Genomic DNA, 20146 nt, shown 5'->3' on the forward strand with positions numbered 1-20146 from the left:
ACATTTTGTTGTAATATTTGACTTTATCTTCTCGAGCTGATCTTTGAAATTTTCTGTTCAGCTCTTGGGCCTCCTCATTTCTTCCATTCACTTTAGCATCTCTACAATGGAGAGCAAGTTTCAGTGTCTCTTCTGACATCCAATTTGACCTTTCCTTCTGTCTTGTTTTCTTAATGACTTTTTGCTTTCTTCATGCATGATGTTCTTGATGTCATCTAACAACTCTTCTGGTCTTCGATCTTTAGTGTTTAATGTATCAAATCTGTTTTGCAGATGATCTCTAAATCCAGGTGGGATATACTCAACGTCATATGTTGGCTCTCTTGGACTTGTTTTCATTTTCTTCAGCTTCAGTTTGAATTTGCATATAAGTAATTGATGGTCTGTTCCACAGTCTGCCACTGGCCTTGTTTTCACTTATGATATGGAGTTTTTTCATCATCTCTTTCCACAGATGTAGTCAATTTGCTTTCTCCCTATTCCATCTGGTGAGGTTCATATGTATAGTTGTGTGTTATACTGTCTAAAGAATGCATTTGAAATGAACAAATCATTTTCTATCATGCGATCTCCAGCATCATTTCTATCACCAAGGCCATATTTTCCAACTACTGATCTTTCCTCTTTGCTCCCAACCTTTGTATTCCAATTACTAGTAATGATCACTACATCTTGATTGCATGTTTGATAAATTTCAGATTGAAGAAGTTGGTAGAAATCTTCTATTTCATCCTCACTGGATTTAGTGGTTGGTGCATAAATTTGAATAATAGTGGTATCAACTAGGCTTCCTTGTAGTCTCATTACTCCATTCATGTCATCATGTTCAACTCTAGTTGCATTTTGAGCCTTCCAACCTGAGGGGCTCATTTACCTGCACTATATCTTACTGTGTTTCTCTGCTATTCATAAGGTTTTTGGTGACTAAATATTTGTAAGTAGTTCGTCACTCCTTCTTCCTAGTCTGCCTTCGTCTGAAAGCTCATCTGAAGTCTGTCCACCATGGGTGACCCTTCTGGTATTCAAAATACCAGCAGCATAGCTTTCAGAATCACAGCAATTCACAAGCCACCACAATATGACAAATTGATAGATGAGTGGTGGATCATGGAGGTAGTAACGCTAAATACCAACAGAGAGGAAAGGAGTCTTCACATCAAGTATCAATGCTATCCACTCTGTACACAGTGTGTAGAGGGATGGGCAACTTAGACATTGGCTACCTAAAATGAGGGGGTGATTAAAGCATGAAGTGACTAGCTTACAAGGTTTCAAGAAGTTGTTTAATTTAAGAGTGTTGAGGCATATAAAGAGTCCCCACTGAATAGTTATCATCTTATCTAGATGTTGTTTTTAGGTGCCATCGAGTTGGTACTGACTCATAGTGACCCTATGTACAGCAGAATGAAACACTGCCCGATCCTGGGCCAACCTCACTACCGTTGCCATACTTGAGTCTATCAATGCTGCCACTTGGCCAATCCATCTTGTTGGGAGTGTTCCTCTTTTTCTCTGACCCGCCACCCTACCAAAATGATATCCTTCTCCAGCTACTGGTACCTCTTAGTCATATCTAGATAGGGCTGGTTAAATGGGATGGTGCTACGATTCTTATGATTCAATAGTGAGTAATTGTTATCATGACTAATTGTGACTGTCACAATTGTAAAGGTATAAGTTTTGTAACAAAAATGGGGGAGTAGTTAATCTTACTACTCTAGAAACAAAGGATCATACAAGGGGGAAGAGCATAAGCAGAATGTGGAACATTATCCAGAGAAGCAGTGACACCAGAGATAGAGGCAGAGATGGGGACATGGAGAGGGGGAGTGGCTGAGGACTCTAGCTAGATTCCTGGGAAGAGAGGGAGTAAGATATGGTGGCCATGAGACAGATATGCAGAATGTGCCCTTTGGTGGTATAAATGATTATATATGCCTGAGTGTTTTTTGTTTTTCTTTTTTTTTTGAAAAAAAAAAGAGAGCTAAAGGGAATAGAGAAATACTGTTAACTGATGGTACATGGAGGGGAATGTAATCATTGTGATGAACATGTTGTATAATTTGTTGAATGTAAAACTGATGATCTGCCCTGTAAACTGTCACTTAATCCACAATAAAAACTTAAAGAAGAAAAAAAAAAGTTCATGGAAAAACCCCATTATCTTTTAATTCTATTCTTCACTGAGCTTTCTGAAACCCCTTTATAATATTTCAAGTGTTTCACACAAGGCTGGCAGACTAGAACAATTATTAATGCTATAATAGTGTAGAAGCCTTATGAGGAAGTTTTACTCTGTCATATAGGCTCAACATGAGTCATAATGAACAGGATGACAATAGGGTTTTGTTTTTGTTTTTGTATGTTAGTGGGGGTTTCGGTGCTTTTGTCAGCATCTGACTTGTGATAGGTGCTCAATAAATGTTTGCTATTCTAAACAAGTTCAATGGCAAGTTTGCTTCTGTCAAAATCATCACGTCTTCTCTCCAGACTTGCCATTGAATTTACTCAAACATTTATTGACCATGTATCACATGTTAGATGCTGACATAAGGACCAAAAAAATTTCACACACACACACAAAAAAACCCATTACTATCCAGTCCATTCTGACTCACAGTGACCCTATGTTGTTGTTGTTAAGTGCTGTCTTATAGGGTTTCTGAGGAGCAGCTTGTAAGCTTGAACTGCAGACAGAGTAAACTCCCTCATAGGGTTTCTATAGCTGTTGGAGTCCCGGTGTGGCAAGGTAGGATAATGTGCTGGACTGAAAAGGTCGGTTTGGACTACAAGGTCAGCTGTTCAAGCTCACCAGCCACTCCTTGAGAACTCTATACAATGATGCTATGAGTCAGAACCAACTCAACAACACTTAACAACAACATTTTTTACAGAAGATTATAACTTTGGAAACCCTATGAAGGAGGTCTGCTCTGTTACATAGGCTAGCTGAGCTGGAATTTTTGGAATGTGTTCAACAAACCACATGCTTTATGGTGGGTAAAACAAATTCAGATCATTTCAGCTACAGCCTGCCTGTGCATCAGGACCAAAGGACACTAAATCCCCCAACTGTAACTTGTGTCTCACTCTCACTTAGAAAGAATTACTTTCACATTTTAAATGGAACAAGTTAACATAATTATAGTCACTTGCTTTTTCTTTATTTTTCTACCCCTTTTACCTTTCATAATCCCAAGTGTCACTTGATTATCCTTGCATCAAACTCTTTGTATGGTTATAAACAGAAATAAATTTAAAGTTAGACAGGGAAGTACAGACATTTATGGTTAAAAAAATCCTTTCAATTGTCTCCTGGCTTGGAAATCTTTTATCTCATCATTTAATCTAAGTGTGAAAATTTGATTTTATGAAAATTATTTTTTGTTCTTATTTCTATTCTGATAGATGGGTACCTCAAGTTGACAAGGATGAAGATATTTTATATAAGAAGGCAAAACACAAAAAGAGATAAATACCACAAATACAAAGGGGCTTCACAAAGTTAATTAAAAAATGAACTGAAAAGATAATGGAATTTTTCCAATACATTTTTGAATCCCTCTTGTATGATACTATTACTACTTTACCCATTTTTGCTTATGATACTAGTCAAAAATTCATTTTAGCAATCTGTATTAATTATAGGAATAGGAAAGGAGCTTTGTTAGCATAGTGGGTTCTGAGTTGGGCTGCTAACTACAAGATCAACAGTTCTAAACTACCAGCTCCATGAGAGAAAGATGAGGCTTTCTGCTCCCATGAAAGATTTACAGTCTCAGAAACCCTATAGGAGGTTTCCATGAGTCAGAACTGACTCCACAACATATAACCACCACCACCACCATAGCAATAGAAGCAGTGGTATGGTATTTCTTTGTGATCATTTGGAGTTCCTATCATTTTTGCTTGAGTCATGTTGTGGTACGGTAGGTACGGTAGGATAAGCACTTGTCTGCTAACCACAAGGTCAGTGTTTCAAACCCACTAGCCATTCCTTGGAAACCCTATACAAGTCTCTATGAGTCAGAAGCAACTGAATGGCATTGAACAACAACAAAAATCATTTTTGCTACAATAATTTCTTCACCAGCAAGCTTGGTGCAATAAAAAGCATTTGTTTGTCTCTTGTCTTTCTTATTAGCATAAAACAGAACACTCCTTTAATGACTAGAATGCTTTTCCCATAACCAAGTATCTGGTAGGATTTTTCTTAATTGTATACTTAGCATCTTGAATCAAAATGCCATAAATCAGAAAACCATGGAATTTTTACAGCTGAAAGAGACCCAAGACATAATCAAATTTATTCTCCCTCCCAAATATTTACTTGTTGTCATGTAAACAAGATGTAAAAAGCTTAACTTTCTGACTTGTTAGCTGGGATATTTTAAAGTAAACCTAGAGAATTTTAACAGAATTAACTAAATATCTAGCTAGGCTGAATTTGGCATGTCATTTGATATGTTGCTAAAATATAGATTGCATAAAATATATTATGAAACAAGATAAACTAAAGAAATAAAGGAAATTAATATAAAATGTATTTAAAGGAATGCACTTGTCTGCTTTCTTTTAAGAATAGCTGTGTATTTACTAACAGCAAATTATCAAGAGTTTTTTGATGTATCATAGCAAAAGATACAACGGACTATGTCACTACAGAATGTCTTGCATTCATTTCAACAGTATGCCATATTATATTATTTTCTTCCCTAAAGACATACAATATTATATGAAAGTACACAAAAATATTATATAAGAGCAATTGCTTTCTGCTTAGACTTTACCTGCAATAAATCTGAATCTGACAGATGAAGAATAAGGATAAAAGTGAAGTCTTCGGGAAATATGAACCAACAGATGCGCTGTTTGCCAAACTTTCCTTCACAAGAACTTATCTCCGATTATTGAAGTCAACATCTTTTGAAAATCGTGGCTCATTAAGCATCTGACTGGAAATTTAAATTATGACTATAAAAATACTACCTTTTCAGGTCTTTTAAATTTTGACAAGAGAGTGAGCCTCTGACAACTTTCCAAATATATATGCATTATCACTGTAGTTGAGTTATGTAGATAATGGTAAAAGGAGAGAAAAGTTTGATTTTTTCTTTGGTAGATGTGATGTTGCAAATATTTATTCTGGAATAATTCTGTTATTAAACTATGACTGGATAGATGTTAAGCTGAATTTTTTTTTATTATACTCCAATTTTTCCATTTGCAAATCTGTAATTTACTCTTTCAAAAACCAAACTAAACCCATAGGCTCTAGAGTCAGTCCCAATTCATAGCAACCCTATAGAAAGAATAGAACTGATCCTTAGGGTTTTGAAGTCTATCATCTTTACAGAAGCAGACTATCACACATTTTTACCCTACAGAGCAGCTGGTCGAACTGCTGACCTTTGAGTTAAAAGTCAAGTGTTTTTACAACTCTACCTCCTTATTTTCTATTATAGAAATAAAAGTTCTGATTGATTATATAATGTAGCCTTTGAGCAAAAATGGTATCATTTAGAAATTCTAAGATGAAAAACTCTTAAATTTTGTTGATAAAGTCATTGATTCCCATTTTTTTCTTATGTAATGATTCAAATGAATATAAAACCTAAGAAAGGTAAATGTTTTAAGTCTTTATAAAGATCTTATTATGAGATATTCTATATTTTCTTTAAAAAAAAAACTGCAATGAACTTCCATTTCTAAATACATATTGAAAAAAATGTATTTCCTACCATTATACCATCAAGTGTTGAACATGAACCTCACTTAGAGAGATTTAACTATTTCCATATGCAACACACGTCTGGTAGGAAATGGAATATTTCCTGGCACATTTATCAAAAAAGTTGATATCTTCTATCAACTGGCTCCTGTATTTTTCTAGGCTCATCTCTCATTACCACCCAGCATGCCAATTGTCTTCTTTTTGCCTGCGGTTACTACATGAGATTCACTCTGGCTTGCTCTACTGCTATTAGGCATGTTGTATTTATGACATGCGGCTTGCCCTCACTCATTCTTGGGAATAAATACTAACGAATTAAATTAGACTAAAGCTACCTGGGAAGTCTTGAAAAAGTTTGAGAAAAAATTTCCTTATCTTTCATTTATTTTTCCACCAAATTTTTGAAGCCTCTTGTATGTTTAAAATTAGGGTTTTGCTTTTCAAAAGTCTTGCTTAGAAGGCCAATTTCCTATAAAATCTCACATCTCCAATTCTAAGATTCCAACTGTTTTAATAACATGACATTAAGAGATAGTACCTACACTTGTGTTTTTTAAACTACATTAATTTAGCCTCTGAAACTGGAAAAAATAGTAATTACAATACTACTAAATAAATTTAACCATGTTGCCAATAGGACTCTTTCATCAAATTCAATTTTACTATCTTCATTTGCTAAAACAGTGAGTCTATACGATATGAACCGAAGGGTTGGCAGTTTGAGACCACCAGCCACTCTGTGGGAGAAAGGTGAGACTTTCTGCTCCTGCAAAGATTTACAGCCTCCAAAACCCTATACAGGGTCACAATGAGCTGACTCCATGGCCCTTTTAACAAAAACAACATTAAATAATTCTTGATGGTTACGATATGCCACACACTATTCTGAGAGCTTTATTTAAAAGTTTTTCCTGTTAATTTGAAGTTCTTTTTATATTTTAGCAGGTCTTTTATTGTTTTGAAGGAGTTCTGGCAGCACAGTGGTTAAGTGCTTGACTGCTAATAACTTCTCCAAGAGAGGAAGGTGTGGCAGTCTGTTTTCATAAGGTTGACAGACTCTAAAACTCTATCATTTAGGGTTGCTATGAGTCAGAACTAGTTCAACTATAATGTCAGATTTGTTGTTTTTGTTTAGTATCTTGATAATTCTTTTTAATATTTTATTATATGCATTTGGCTTTGTTCTTTATTCCTTTCTAATACTAGAATTCTACTGTGTCACAATTATTTTGACTATTAATTATTTAAACCAATGTAATATTCTTTTACAGTTGCTTTTGTATTTTAATTATTTTATGCTTAATAATTCAATTATTTTTGATTCATCTATTATCTTCATAGTATTTGTGGATAACTGATGTCTATTTGGTGAAAAACTCACAAACAAAATCCATTGTCATCAGTCAGCTTCTACCCATAGCTCATTCCTACACCTACTCAATTGATAGTGATCCCAAGGATGTAAATCTTTATGGAAGCAGAAACTCTCATCTTTCTTCAGTATAGTGTTTGGTGGGTTTGAACTGCTGATCTTGCAGTTAACAGGCCAGTGCTATCCTACAACACCACCAGGACCTCTTTACTGTAAATGTTGTTATTGTTGTTAAATGCCCTCAAGTCAATTCTGACTCATAGCAACCCTGCAAAGGGTTTCCAAGGATATAAACTTTAAGGGAGCAGAAAGCCTTATCTTTCTTCCATGGAATGGCTGGTAGTTTTGAACTGTTGATCTTGAGGTTAGCATTCCAATTTGTAGCCACTACGCTACCCCTGTGTCTGTTTAAATGACTGCCTCTTTGTATACTTACAATTTCTTCATTATCACAATTCAGTGGATCCAGAATTCCCATTCTCGGAAGTGTTATGATATGCACAGTAGAAAACCTTTTCATAGTCAAAAAAGCATAAGTAAACATCTTTCTGGTAGTCTTTGCTTTAAGCCAAGATCCATCTGATGTCAGCAATGGTGTCACTAGTTTCACTTCCTCTTGTGAATTTGATTTTAATTTCTTGCAACACCCTATCTTTGGATTGCTGCTACCATTTTTAAATTATTTTCAGCAAAATTTCATTTGCGTGTCATATTAATGGTCTTCTTCAATGATTTCGTATTCTGTTGCATCACCTTTCCTTGTAATGGTTACAAATACAGACTTTTTCCAGTCATTTGGCCTGGAAGCTATCTCCCAAATTTTTTGGCATAAATGAGTGAGCATCTCCAGCATTACATCAGTTTGTTGAAACATTTCAATTGTTATTTAGTCAATTCCTGAAGCTTTGTTTTTTCCAATGCCTTCAGCGCAGTTTGGAGTTCTTCCTTCAATATCATAGTTCTTGATCATGTGCTACCTCTTGAAATGTTTGAATGTTGACCAATTCTTTCTTATATGGTAACATCATTGTTTTCATCTTCTTTTGATACTTCCTGCCTCATTCAATATTTTGCTCACAGATTCTTTCAATATTGTAAGTCAAAGCTTGAATATTTTTTTCAGCTATTTCAGCTTGAGAAATGCTATATACGTTCTTGCTTTTTGTTTCTTTAATTTCAATTCTTTGCATTTTTAGTATACTATTTTAGTTTGTCTTTTCTAGCTGCCCTTTGATATCTTCCCTTGATTCCTTTTAGTTCATTATGTCTTCCTTTTGCTTTAAATATTCTACATTCAAAAGAAAGTTTCAAAACCCACCTCACATCTACTTTGGTCTTTCCTGTGTTTTCAATGACCTTTTGCTTTCTTCGTGTAAGATATTTTTGATGTGACTTCACCATTTTTGATCTTTAGACATTAGTGTTCAATATGTCATATCTATTTTTGAGGTGGTCTCTAAATTCAAGGTAGTAATATGGTCTCATGGACTTGTTTAACTTTTCCTCAGCTTTAATCTAAACTTTCATATGACTAATTGATGGTCTGCTCTGTGGTCATTCCTTGACCTTGGTTTGTCTGATCATATTAACCTTTTCCATAATCTCTTCCCACTGATGTTTTCTGTTTGATTACTATGGATTCTATCTGACAAGATCTTCATGTATATTCACCATTATGTCATAATGTTGTTGTTGTTGTTAAGTACCGTGGAGTCAGTTCCGACTCATAGTGACCAGCCTTGAGGCTAGCAGCCCAATTTGTAAGCACTACACTACCAGAGCTCTTTTTATGTCCTAATAGGTGATATTTTATAAATGGGCTTTTCTAATCATCATACTTACATACTTTAAGTAATTTATTCATGTAGTTATTAGGACTGGATAGTTTGAAATTCCCTGGGAAGCCTAATAGGTCATGAACATAGGTTTGAGTCAGGACTAAATTTGAGGTGTAGTCTTGAGTTGAAATCCATAAGGCTGACCAGCAGAACACTGCAGTGTTAAAGAATTTCTCCAGAAAACATCAAGTTGTGTTCTTAAAGTATTCAGCTCATTGGATGAGTAAAGATCACACACCATATCAAGAGTAATCTTCTTTACTCAAAATTAGCTGATCATAGATGTTACCTCCATCTGTAAAATGCCTCTCAACAACACACAGATTCGTGTTTGATTAAATTAATAGCTGGTATGACAAGGCTGATATGGTGCTGAGTGCTAAAGCACTGGACCACAAGTTCAATTTGAACCACAAGGTTGGCAGTTCAAACTCACCAGCTGCTCTTGTAAACTCTATACAGGGTTGTTAGGAATCAGAATTGACTTGACTGACAGCACTTAACAACAACAACATGGCAGGCATAAAAATGATTTATGAAATCAAATAAATAGCAATAGAAACTTCATGAAATTAAGCACAGGCAAGAAAAAACATCAAAAACTAAAATAAATTCATCATATACCACATCAGTGAACTCTGGGAAAACTTCTCAAATGTCCTAATCTACAAATTGCAGTCCTGAAATACTGATGAAAGATACAGAAAAATCATTGGAATAAAGTTTTCTATATTTGATATAAGCTAAAAATCCTAGATGTAAGAATCTGAATGAATCGAAGTCCAACTTACATTAAAAAAAGAAAGAAAAAAAACCTCACGCCTTAATTAAATAAGTGTGGCTAACAAAAGATCAATTTATACTCCCAGTAAAATGATATAATCCAGGTGACACAGCAAGTTAACCATTGAGTTGTTAACTACAAGATTGGCAGCTCAAAGCCACTAGACTCCACACAGGAGAAAAATCCGCTCCCATTATGATTTACAGTCTCAGAAACTCTATGAAGCAGTTTTATTCTGTCCTATTAGAGTCACTATGAGTCAGAATCAACTCAGTTGCAGTGGTTTAGCTTAAGATTAAACTGTAGGACAGTAATGATAGAAAAATACTTAAAATAACCATAAAAGTAATTGAACAATAAATGAAATTATATAAAAAATTGTATCTGTTGATTCATATGGAAAACAAGAGGAAATAGAATGAAAAAAAAAAAAAAACAAAAACACAGAACAATAAGGCAAAAATTGAAAGATGGTACGTTTAGCCCATCCATAAAACCCCTCACTAGAAGATGGCTTAGGCAAAAGAATGGTCTGGGAACAGCAATTCACATCCAGAAGGATACATACCCCAACTAAAGCTCTGTGGTATAATTAAGCACTATGGCAAAAGTAGTGTCCTAAAGGGAGATTCAAGTTTCTATTAGAGTAAGAAGTAAAGAGAACATCAATAAAAAGGAAAAACACATAGTTTACCCCCACTAATAATGGACTGTGTGAGCATTCCAGAAAACACAGTGAAAGACTTTCAAGAGCTAGTGATGGGTAGACCATGGAAATAGGATGGAGGCAATGCCAGGTTTTCAGTGCCTTGGAGTATAAAGATGAGAACAGTACTAAAGTCCAGGGCTTGTGGTCACTGTAACAATCAAAATAAAGGCATATTGAAATTATGTATGTTGATCAAGACAGCAAGTAAGGGCAAGATAAGGACAGGAAGAGAAAAATGTGAATTTAGTGTTCTTTGCTGTTGTTTCCCCTCTTGTAATAGGAAAGTGTTAAGTACAGAACAAGAAATCTTACATTTTGAGGCTCTCCTTCACTCTTCTAGATGAAGGCTCAGAGGTCTTAAGAAATGTTTTCTCATTCTTAGTCTATCGATCCCTCATGAGTCCTAAAGGTAAGATTAATTTCCTTCCTCAGTGACTTAAACACCACTGCTTAATATATTATCTATATAGTTTTTTGTTGGAGATGATCTCCAATGACCAAGTGGTAACATAAATGTTTCTTTTAACTGCAGGCTATATCTATATGATAAAATTAAAAGGTCTTCTAGCATAGATTATTTTTTCACTGAATTATGTATCTTTCCTCCTGCTGATGAAATAATCCTATTATGTTTTACCTGTTGTTGTTTTTAAGTGCTATCAAGTTGTTTGCAAGTGACCTTGTATAGGGTTTCCTTTTGGTTCATACCAACTTTAAGGTCTAGTGCTTATCTTACATATTTTATTTACACACTACCTAAAAGATGACCATCCAAATTCACTGATTACTAGGAAGAAAAATTTAATATTGCTGACACCTTTACAAATATATCATTGTTGGTGGTGATGGTGTTCTTGATTCGGACCTGTAAAGGTTTTGCAAGGAGGGGCATTTGGGCTTGAACTGCTGACCTTGTAGTTATCAGTCCAGTGTATATCCTACCATGCCACAAATGGACTCCACAATCACACTAGTGTCAAGTAAAATCAAAGACCAAATTCAAGTAAAAGTAAAGACTTCATTCAGCACAACATTTTACCAATCCGCTTCTACTGATATTTTCTGAAGGGATGAGTATCAATGGCTTTTAAATATAAACAGCTTAAACATGAAAATATTTATCTACACACATTTATTTAATTCAGGGACAATATTACTACCAACACATTTATATAAAACACTGTTCAATTCACGCTACAATTTCACATTTGTTTTCTTTTAATACAATATACTTTGCAGTAATGATAAATTGAGGTTCAAACAAATAAGGGCACATCTTTGCAGAAACCTGAGTTTTTTTATTGCATTGTGCTTTGCATGTCAGAATAGTCAATTTATCGAAGGACAGGCCTGAACATATAGTCAGAGTCTTCTCAGTCCTACTCATGATTTTTGTATCTTGAAGCATTTTGTGTGAAGAGGAAAATAGAACCTTTGGTTTCCCTAAAGCATTCATAATCCATCTAATAGTTAACATTTAAATTATCTATTTTCTTTTGAATTAAGTTAGCCAGCTTTATAATTGTCATACTCTCTCTCTCTTTTACTATTTCCCTAATAAATCACTACTTGTCCTGATAATATCTTTTTTGTTATATTTATTTCTGCCTACTATACTCTGTTGTTTTTATTTTTGAATCATGGATGTAAATGAAAGGTCTAGGGAATGCTTTTTTTCAATGCCACTGGAAATTCAATTAAAAACCTCTGGAGTGACTGATTTGGTTCACCACACTGAAATCATAATGTTAGTTATATGTGTCTCAGTGGGTGAACATAATTTAGAAAATGCTGACATGGGATTTGCATACAGACATTAGATACTAAATATATTTAATTACATCCCATGAATATATCCCCATTTCACTTAACCTGTGGCAAGAATATGATTATTCTTACTATAAACAAAAAACAACAACTAGGGTGTCTGTCTTTCATATTCCTACTTTTGACAAAATAATATCTTTAATTATCTTTATAAATGTGTCATATAAAAATTTTGAATTTTACAATAATATTTTCCTTCTGCATCTTGATGTAAATGTTTCTAATATTTTATGACTATTATAAATGCTGAGAACATTGATGCTTATAATTAATACATGTTAAGGAAACGATCAGCAAGATGCTCATGGTAATAATCTGAAAAGGAAAGAAACACATTAAATAGAAATGCTGCACCTTGGTATTTTTCCATAAAACTTCACAACTAATTCCTACTTAAGTAATGAGTAAGTTATTAATAAGTAGGGATTTTACATTCACTCCAATCTGAATATCTGGGAAATAAATTAATATGTAAACTATAGTTAAATCAGGGAGATGATTAGATTAACTGTGGAGGAATTTGAATGACAAAAGTGAGACACAAATGCAAAGTATACCACCTTTTGATCATATTAATTTTGTTTCAATTCTAAAGGTGGTTCACAGTCCCATGAGACTAATTCTTGAGTAACAAAATACATGGGATTTGTTCCTTTTCAAATATTTTATTTCTGGATTAGTATCAGTGATCACAAGTATCAAAAATCAACCTTCTGTGAGAGTATTACAGAGCCTTTGCCATCCTATCCAGCTGGTTACATTAATCATTCTAGAAATAATTGTGCTTATAATTTGAAAATAGTATCCTTTTCCTAATGCTCTTCTGACTTCCTTTCCCACCACTTAACTTGGCCACCTTAAAACAAATTTAATACAATGAATTGCAGTAAGCCCTGGGACAATGATTATATATATGTAACAATTCTTAAGAAGGGATATGATGTCTGCTATTTAGCAACAAGCCAAAGATGATAATAAAATAATTAATTCTGTCAATATAAATGCTAATATAAAAGGAAAATTGGATCCATGCCTGGTATTCCATTTTCCCTGATAGGAAATTACAACAGAGAAATTGAATCTAACAAATCTTTGCATTTAGAAATCAACATCAAATTTTAGTCAAGTTATACAATAAATGGTAGAATTCTTCTTAATTAAACTGTGCTATTGTTAAGCCAGAATAAATAGCTTCTGCCTGGCCAGCAAAGTGATCTGCAGTTTCCCAGCGGTATCCTTAAAAAATACAGTACAAAATAAAGGCCATAAAGTTAGCAAAAATCAAGTTGACAAGCCTGCACTAATTATCTTTGGTATTACAACACCACTAATGGAGTTGCCGCCTGAAAGATAATAGAGGTGAACTCATTAGCAGTGCCTTGAACTAATGTTAGTAAGGGGAGCATTTATTGTCTGCTAGTCCTTACATAGCTGAACATTTTACATTAGCATATTAAGCAGGACTCAAACTTGATTTGTGAGTGTTTTTGCAACCTCTTGGTGGTTCAAATGACTTTGCTTAAGAAAAAATAAATTTAAACAAATTGTAGAACATAAAAGTCTTTAAATCAGTGAATTAAAGAAATATAGCTTAAATTTCTGTTTTTGAAAAAGAACTTGAAAGTATTTCCTAAGTCAACAATGAAAACCTTCTAATATTTTGCACATATAAGTGGGAAACATTTAAATAAGAGGTATAGTTTAGCTTTTTCTACAATTGTGATCTTTCTAATGAAATCAAATCTTGTTTAAGTAATACTAACAAATATGATTTCAGTTCCTTTTAAATATATATGTATATTTGAGGCTCATGTGTTTGAAAAATAAAACTCATTGCCATTGACTCATTTTGACTCCTAGTGACTCTCTAAGACAAAGTACAACTTCCAAGGCTAGGAAACTTTATGAAAGCAGACTTTCACATTTGCCTTGACAGAGTGGTTGATAGGTTTGAACCGATAACTTTTTGGCTAGTAAGCAAGTGCTTAATCACTGTGGCACAAGAGCTCCTTATTGGAAAAGTAAAAATGCAGTCATCAATATGGCCAAGTTTTGAGTTTCGTTGTTTTTACTTTTAGTTAGTTTTGTTGTTAATTTCTTTGAAATTAATGGCAGTTGAGTTAACGTAAGGAATAGTCTATCCTCTTTCTATTTGGAGATATATATATATATATATATATATATATCAGTTGCCCCACATTATACAAAAAAGAATATCAAAATTGGAGGAAAAGTTATTAACATATACCTTATGCAGATGACACAATCTTGCTTGCTGAAAGCAAAAACTTGAAGCAATTAGTGCTGAAGATCAAAATTGCAGCCTTCAATTAGATTCCACCTCAATATAAAAAAGCTAAAAATAAAAAAATGTGAGAAGCAAAAATCCTCACAAATAATTTCATCTTGTAGATTCCATATCATTTCTCAATTTCTTTGATTGTGTGTAAAAGTCCTTATGTGTCCTCTGTTGATAAGAAAAATTAGTCATAGGATCTGTAGTCAGAGATTAAGGAATATTACTAATGTAATAATAGTAATAAGCATCAAAAGAAGGTGGAAACAATACACAGAGTCAACGTATAAAAAACCAAGTATATTGAAGAATGAAATCCAAGCTGCATTGAAGGCATTGTAAAAAATAAGTGCCCAGAAACTGACAAAATAGGAAATCTTTCATTCTCTCATACATAGGGTTGCTGTGAGTCAGAAACTACTCAAAAACACCTAAAAATAATTAATAATATATAGATAGTTTTAGCTGCTCTGTGGAAAAAAAATGAGACTTTCTGCTCCTGTAAAGATTTACAGCCTCGGAAACCCTATGCGGGGTCGCTATGAGTCAGAACTGACTCCACAGCACACAACCAAACAACTACCGATTCTTTCAGTGCATGAAATTTAAAATATTAGACATTCTCTGTGCATTGGAAATAAGGAGAGTTTAATAATTTGTATCTTTGACAAAATTTCAATGATTTCTGAATTAAAAAATGAATGCTATTATTTGATAACTAAGATTATCCCTAGGAAATTTTTCCATTTGAATAAGTAGTCACTGCTTGTGAATTTAGGTTCTTTAATCACATATAGGAAAGGCAAACCTCATTTTTACTTCTGGGGTTGGTAGCAGGGAATCTTCAGACTTCAATACAGGTATGACACTTGGGAATGAAAAGTGGAACAAAGGAGGAATAAGCAGGAATTATCTCATATGTTGCTCATTAGAGGAGTTTTACATCCTGCAAAATGGGCCTACCTGAGGTACATTGTCTGAGAGTGGCCTGGAGGAAATGCCACTTCAGTGCAAATATACTAGTGGAAGCAAGGTAGAAACTGGCCTTTCAATCAGTTATGCTCCCTACAGCAGGTGTTCTGGATGAAGATCTGAACTGCATACCACACAAAATATGAATGAAGCCCATCTCCAAGGATAACTCTTAGATTAACCTGCACATGTAACTCCTTTGTAATTGTCAAAGGTGCAGGATTAGACTTTTGATTTAAATTAGCCATTCAGACTGAAAGAAACTAGTGATATTTTAATTGTGGTGAAGTTAATAACTTTTTTTCTTCCAGCTATAAGCAAAAAAAAAACAAACAAAATATATATTCTCAATTACCACCAGCAGCCAACTTTCACCATGAGCAGAATCTACATCAGAATGAAGTCCATTCTGCACAGAGGGTAGAATGATCCTAAGCCATGCTACATGTACCTGTAGACATCAACGTATGTGTAGTTGAGTCTGAATATTTTTATGAGGTCTACCTGCACAATCTAATTAATTTTAATGCCTTAATAATATAGAAGGAGTCCTGGTATGGCTGTGTGCGCTAATAGGCTGGACTGTAAGTTCGGTGGTTCAAGTTCACCATCCACTCCTTAGAAACCCTATGCAGGGTCACTATGAGTCAGAACTGACAAGACAGCACTTAATAACAACAATGAATACTATAGAAACCATTTGAAAATTTCAAGGATTTAATTTTGCTTGGATCCATAATCAGTGTTCACGGAAACAGCAGTTGAGAAATCAAGTTTGCTTTGGACAAATCTTCTGTAAAAGACCGCTTTGAAGTATTAAAAATAAAGATGTAATTTTAGGCATTCTTGACACATGTTACGATTATTTTCAATTGCCTTGTTGTTGTTGTTAGGTGCCATCAAGTCAGTACCAACTCATAGCAAACCTATGTACTACAGAACTTAACACTGCCTGGTCCTGGGCCAACCTCACAATTGTTGCCACACTTGAGCCCATTGATGCTGCCACTTTACCAACCTATCTCACTGGGGGTCTTCCTCTCTTTCTCTGATTCTCCACTTTACCAAACATGGTATCCTTCTCCAGCTACTGGTACCTAATGACAATATGTCTGAAGTATGAGAGACAAAATTTGGCCATCGCATACAAAAGCTGAACAATGAATAAGGAAGACAAAAGAAGATGCCTTTGAAAACAGTGTTAAAAAAGAATATTGAATATGCTATAGCAAAGAATATTGAATATAGATACAAGAACAAAAGTCTGCCATATAAAAAGCACAGACAAAATGCTCCTTAGAAGGGAGTATGGCAAGACTTCATCTCACTACTTTGAACAGCTCAGGAAGAATGAGTCCCTGAAGAGAATATCATGGTTGGTATAAATAGCAGCAGAACATTGTCTGATATAATGCTGAAATATGAGACCCTAATACTACTGGGGAAAAGCTGTCTCCTCAAAGGAGAGTTGACCATGATGATGTAAATAGAGCAAAGCTTTCAGGATCTTCAAGTGCTGATAGGTCACAATTCAAAATAAGAATGTTATTGTCAAGTGCAGTCAAGTCAACTCTGACACATAGCAATCCTGTATAAGGTTTTCATTGAGTGTTTGAGGATCAAAACAACCTTGGGGTCCAGTATATTATCCTGCAGCACCATATCAGGACACCCAAAATGAGAATGTTGAGTTGGTTCCAACCCATAGCAACCCTATATATGGTGTCTGAGGAGCAACTTGTGAGCTTGAACCACCGACCTTGCATCTCACACCAACTTTGCAGTCCAGCACATTAACCCACAGAACAGTTGCAAATATCCATTAATAATCAGAATTTGGAAAGTACGTAGTATGAGTCTAGTAAAATTGGAAGTTATCAAAAATGAAATAGAATGCATAAAGATTGTTATCCTAGACAGTTGATTTGTTGTTGTTGTTAAGTGCCGTGGAGTCAGTTCCAACTCATAGCAGCCCTGTACAGGGTTTCTGAGGCTGTAAATGTTTATGGGAGCAGAAAGCCTCATCTTTCTCCTGCGGAACAGCTGGTAGTTTCAAACTGCTGACCTTGCAGTTCACAGCCCGATTTGTAAACACTACACTGCCAGAGCTCCTTAGACAGTTGACTAGTACTGCCCATTTTGAATTGGATGGTTTGCTATGCTGGGAATGACAAATTGAAGAGGCATGAAGTCACATTAATCATCAAAAAATTCAAGATCTATCTTGAAGTATGAGGCTGTCTGTAACAATATCAATATGCCTAAAAAGAAGACCAGCTAATACTGTTATTACTCAAATTTACACACCAACCAATAAATTCAGTTAAGATGAAATTCAATGTACATGGAAGTAGCAGCCAAGAAATCAAAGGACAGACAGTGCACTGGGCAAATCTGTTGCGATAGACCTCTTTAACATGCTTAAAGACAAAGGTGTCAGTTTGAGGACAAAGTTATGCCTGATGTAAATCTGCTACAGTCAATCTCCTCATATGTACTTGAAAGTCGGGCAATGAATAATGGAAACTGTAGAAGAAGCTATGCATTTGAATTATGGTATTGGAGAAGAACATAAAAAGTACTGTAGATTGCCAGAAGAACAAAAAAAAAACTGTCCTAAATATATAGCTAGATTGCTTCTTAGAAGTACAGATGACTTTGTCAGTCATTCTTTGAACATGTTGTCAGAAGGGATCAATCCCTGGAGAAGGACACCTTGCTTAGTAAAAATGATTTAAACATGAGTAGTGTGTGAAAACTATCACTCTTCTGTAAGTTTGTCATACTGTGGTGGCTTGTGAGTTGCTGTGATTCTGGAAGCTATGCCACTGGTGTTTTAAATACCAGCAGGGTCACTCATGGTGGACAGATGAAGACAGACTAGAAAGAAGGAGTGACGAACTACTTCTGAATATTTAGACACTGAAAACCCTATGAATAGCAGAAAAACACTGTCAGATACAGTGCCAGAAAATGAGCCCCTCAGGTTGGAAGGCACTCAAAATGCAGCTGGGGAAGAGCTGCCTCCTCAAAGTAGAATTGAATGACTTGAATGGAGTAAATCCCATGGGAGAAAAGCCCTCAGGACCTTCATTTGCTGATGGAGCACAACTCAAAATGAAGACAAACAGCTGTAAACATCCAATAATAATGGGAATATGGAATATATGAAGGATGAATCTAGCAAAATTAGAAATTGTAAAAAATGAAATGGAGCACATAAACATCAATACCTCAGGCATTGGTGAACTGAAATCGACTGGTATTGGCCATTTTGAATCTGGAAACCACATGGTTTACTATGCCAGGAATGACAAATTGAAGAGGAATGTTGTCGCATTCATTGTCAAAATGAACATATCCAGCTTAGTCATGAGGTACAATGTTGTCTGTGATAGGATAATATCCATGCGCCTACAGGAAAGAGAAGTTAATACCATTATTATTCAAATTTATTCACAAAAAACTGAAGCCATTCAGGATGAAATAGAAGAATTCCACCAACATCTTCAATCTGAAATTGATCAAACATGCAATCAAGATATATTGATCATTACCAGTGATTGCAATGCAAAGGTTGGGAGCAAAGAGGAAGGATCAGTAGTTGGAAAATATGGCCTTGGTGATAGAAATGATGCTGAAGATCACATGACAGAATGCTACAAAATCAATACTTTCTTCATTTCAAATACTTCTTTTAGACAACATAAGAGATTACTATACACATGGACCTCACCATATGGAATACATAGAAATCAAATTGACTACATCTGCAGAAAGAGATGATGGAAAAGCTCCATATCATCAGTCAAAACAAGGCCAGGGGCAGATTGTCAAACAGACCAACAATTGCTCCTATGCAAATTCAAACTGAAGCTGAAGAAAATGAAAACAAGTCCATGAGAGTCAAAATAGAAACTTTAATATATCCTGCCTGGATTTAGAGATGATCTGAAGAAGAGATTTGATACATTAAACACTAAAGACCAAAAACCAGAAGAGTTGTGGGATGACATCAAGAACATCATACATGAAGAAATCAAAACATCAGTAAGAAGACAAGAAAGTAGGAAAAGATCAAAATGGAAGTTGGAATAGATACTGAAACTTGCTCTCCAGTGTAGATACTAAAGCAAAGAGAAGAAATAAGGAGGTCCAAGAGATGAACAGAAAATTTCAAAGATCAGCTAGGAAGGTAAAGTCAAATATTACAACAAACTGCGTAAAGATCTGGATTCAGAAAACCAAAAAGGAAGAACATGTCAACATTTCTCAAGCTGGGGGAACTGAAGAAAAAAGTCTAGCCTCAACTTTCATTACTGAAGGATTCTCTGGGAAAATTATTGAATGATGCAGAAAGCATCAAAAGAAGATGGAAGGAATACACAGTCTTTGTACAAAAAGAAAATGGTTGCTATTCAACTGTTTCAAGATGTAGCATATGATCAGGAGCCAATGATATTTAGGGAGGAAGTCCAAGGTGAATTGAAGGAATTGGCAAAGAATAAGGCACCAGGAATTGATGGAATAAAAATAGAAATCTTTCAAGAAAGTGAAGCAGCACAGGAGGTACTCACTCATCTATGCCAAGAAATCTGGATGACAACTATCTGG

Source organism: Chrysochloris asiatica, unplaced genomic scaffold, assembly GCF_000296735.1.
Source record: "Chrysochloris asiatica unplaced genomic scaffold, ChrAsi1.0 scaffold00068, whole genome shotgun sequence".
Classification (NCBI taxonomy): domain Eukaryota; kingdom Metazoa; phylum Chordata; class Mammalia; order Afrosoricida; family Chrysochloridae; genus Chrysochloris; species Chrysochloris asiatica.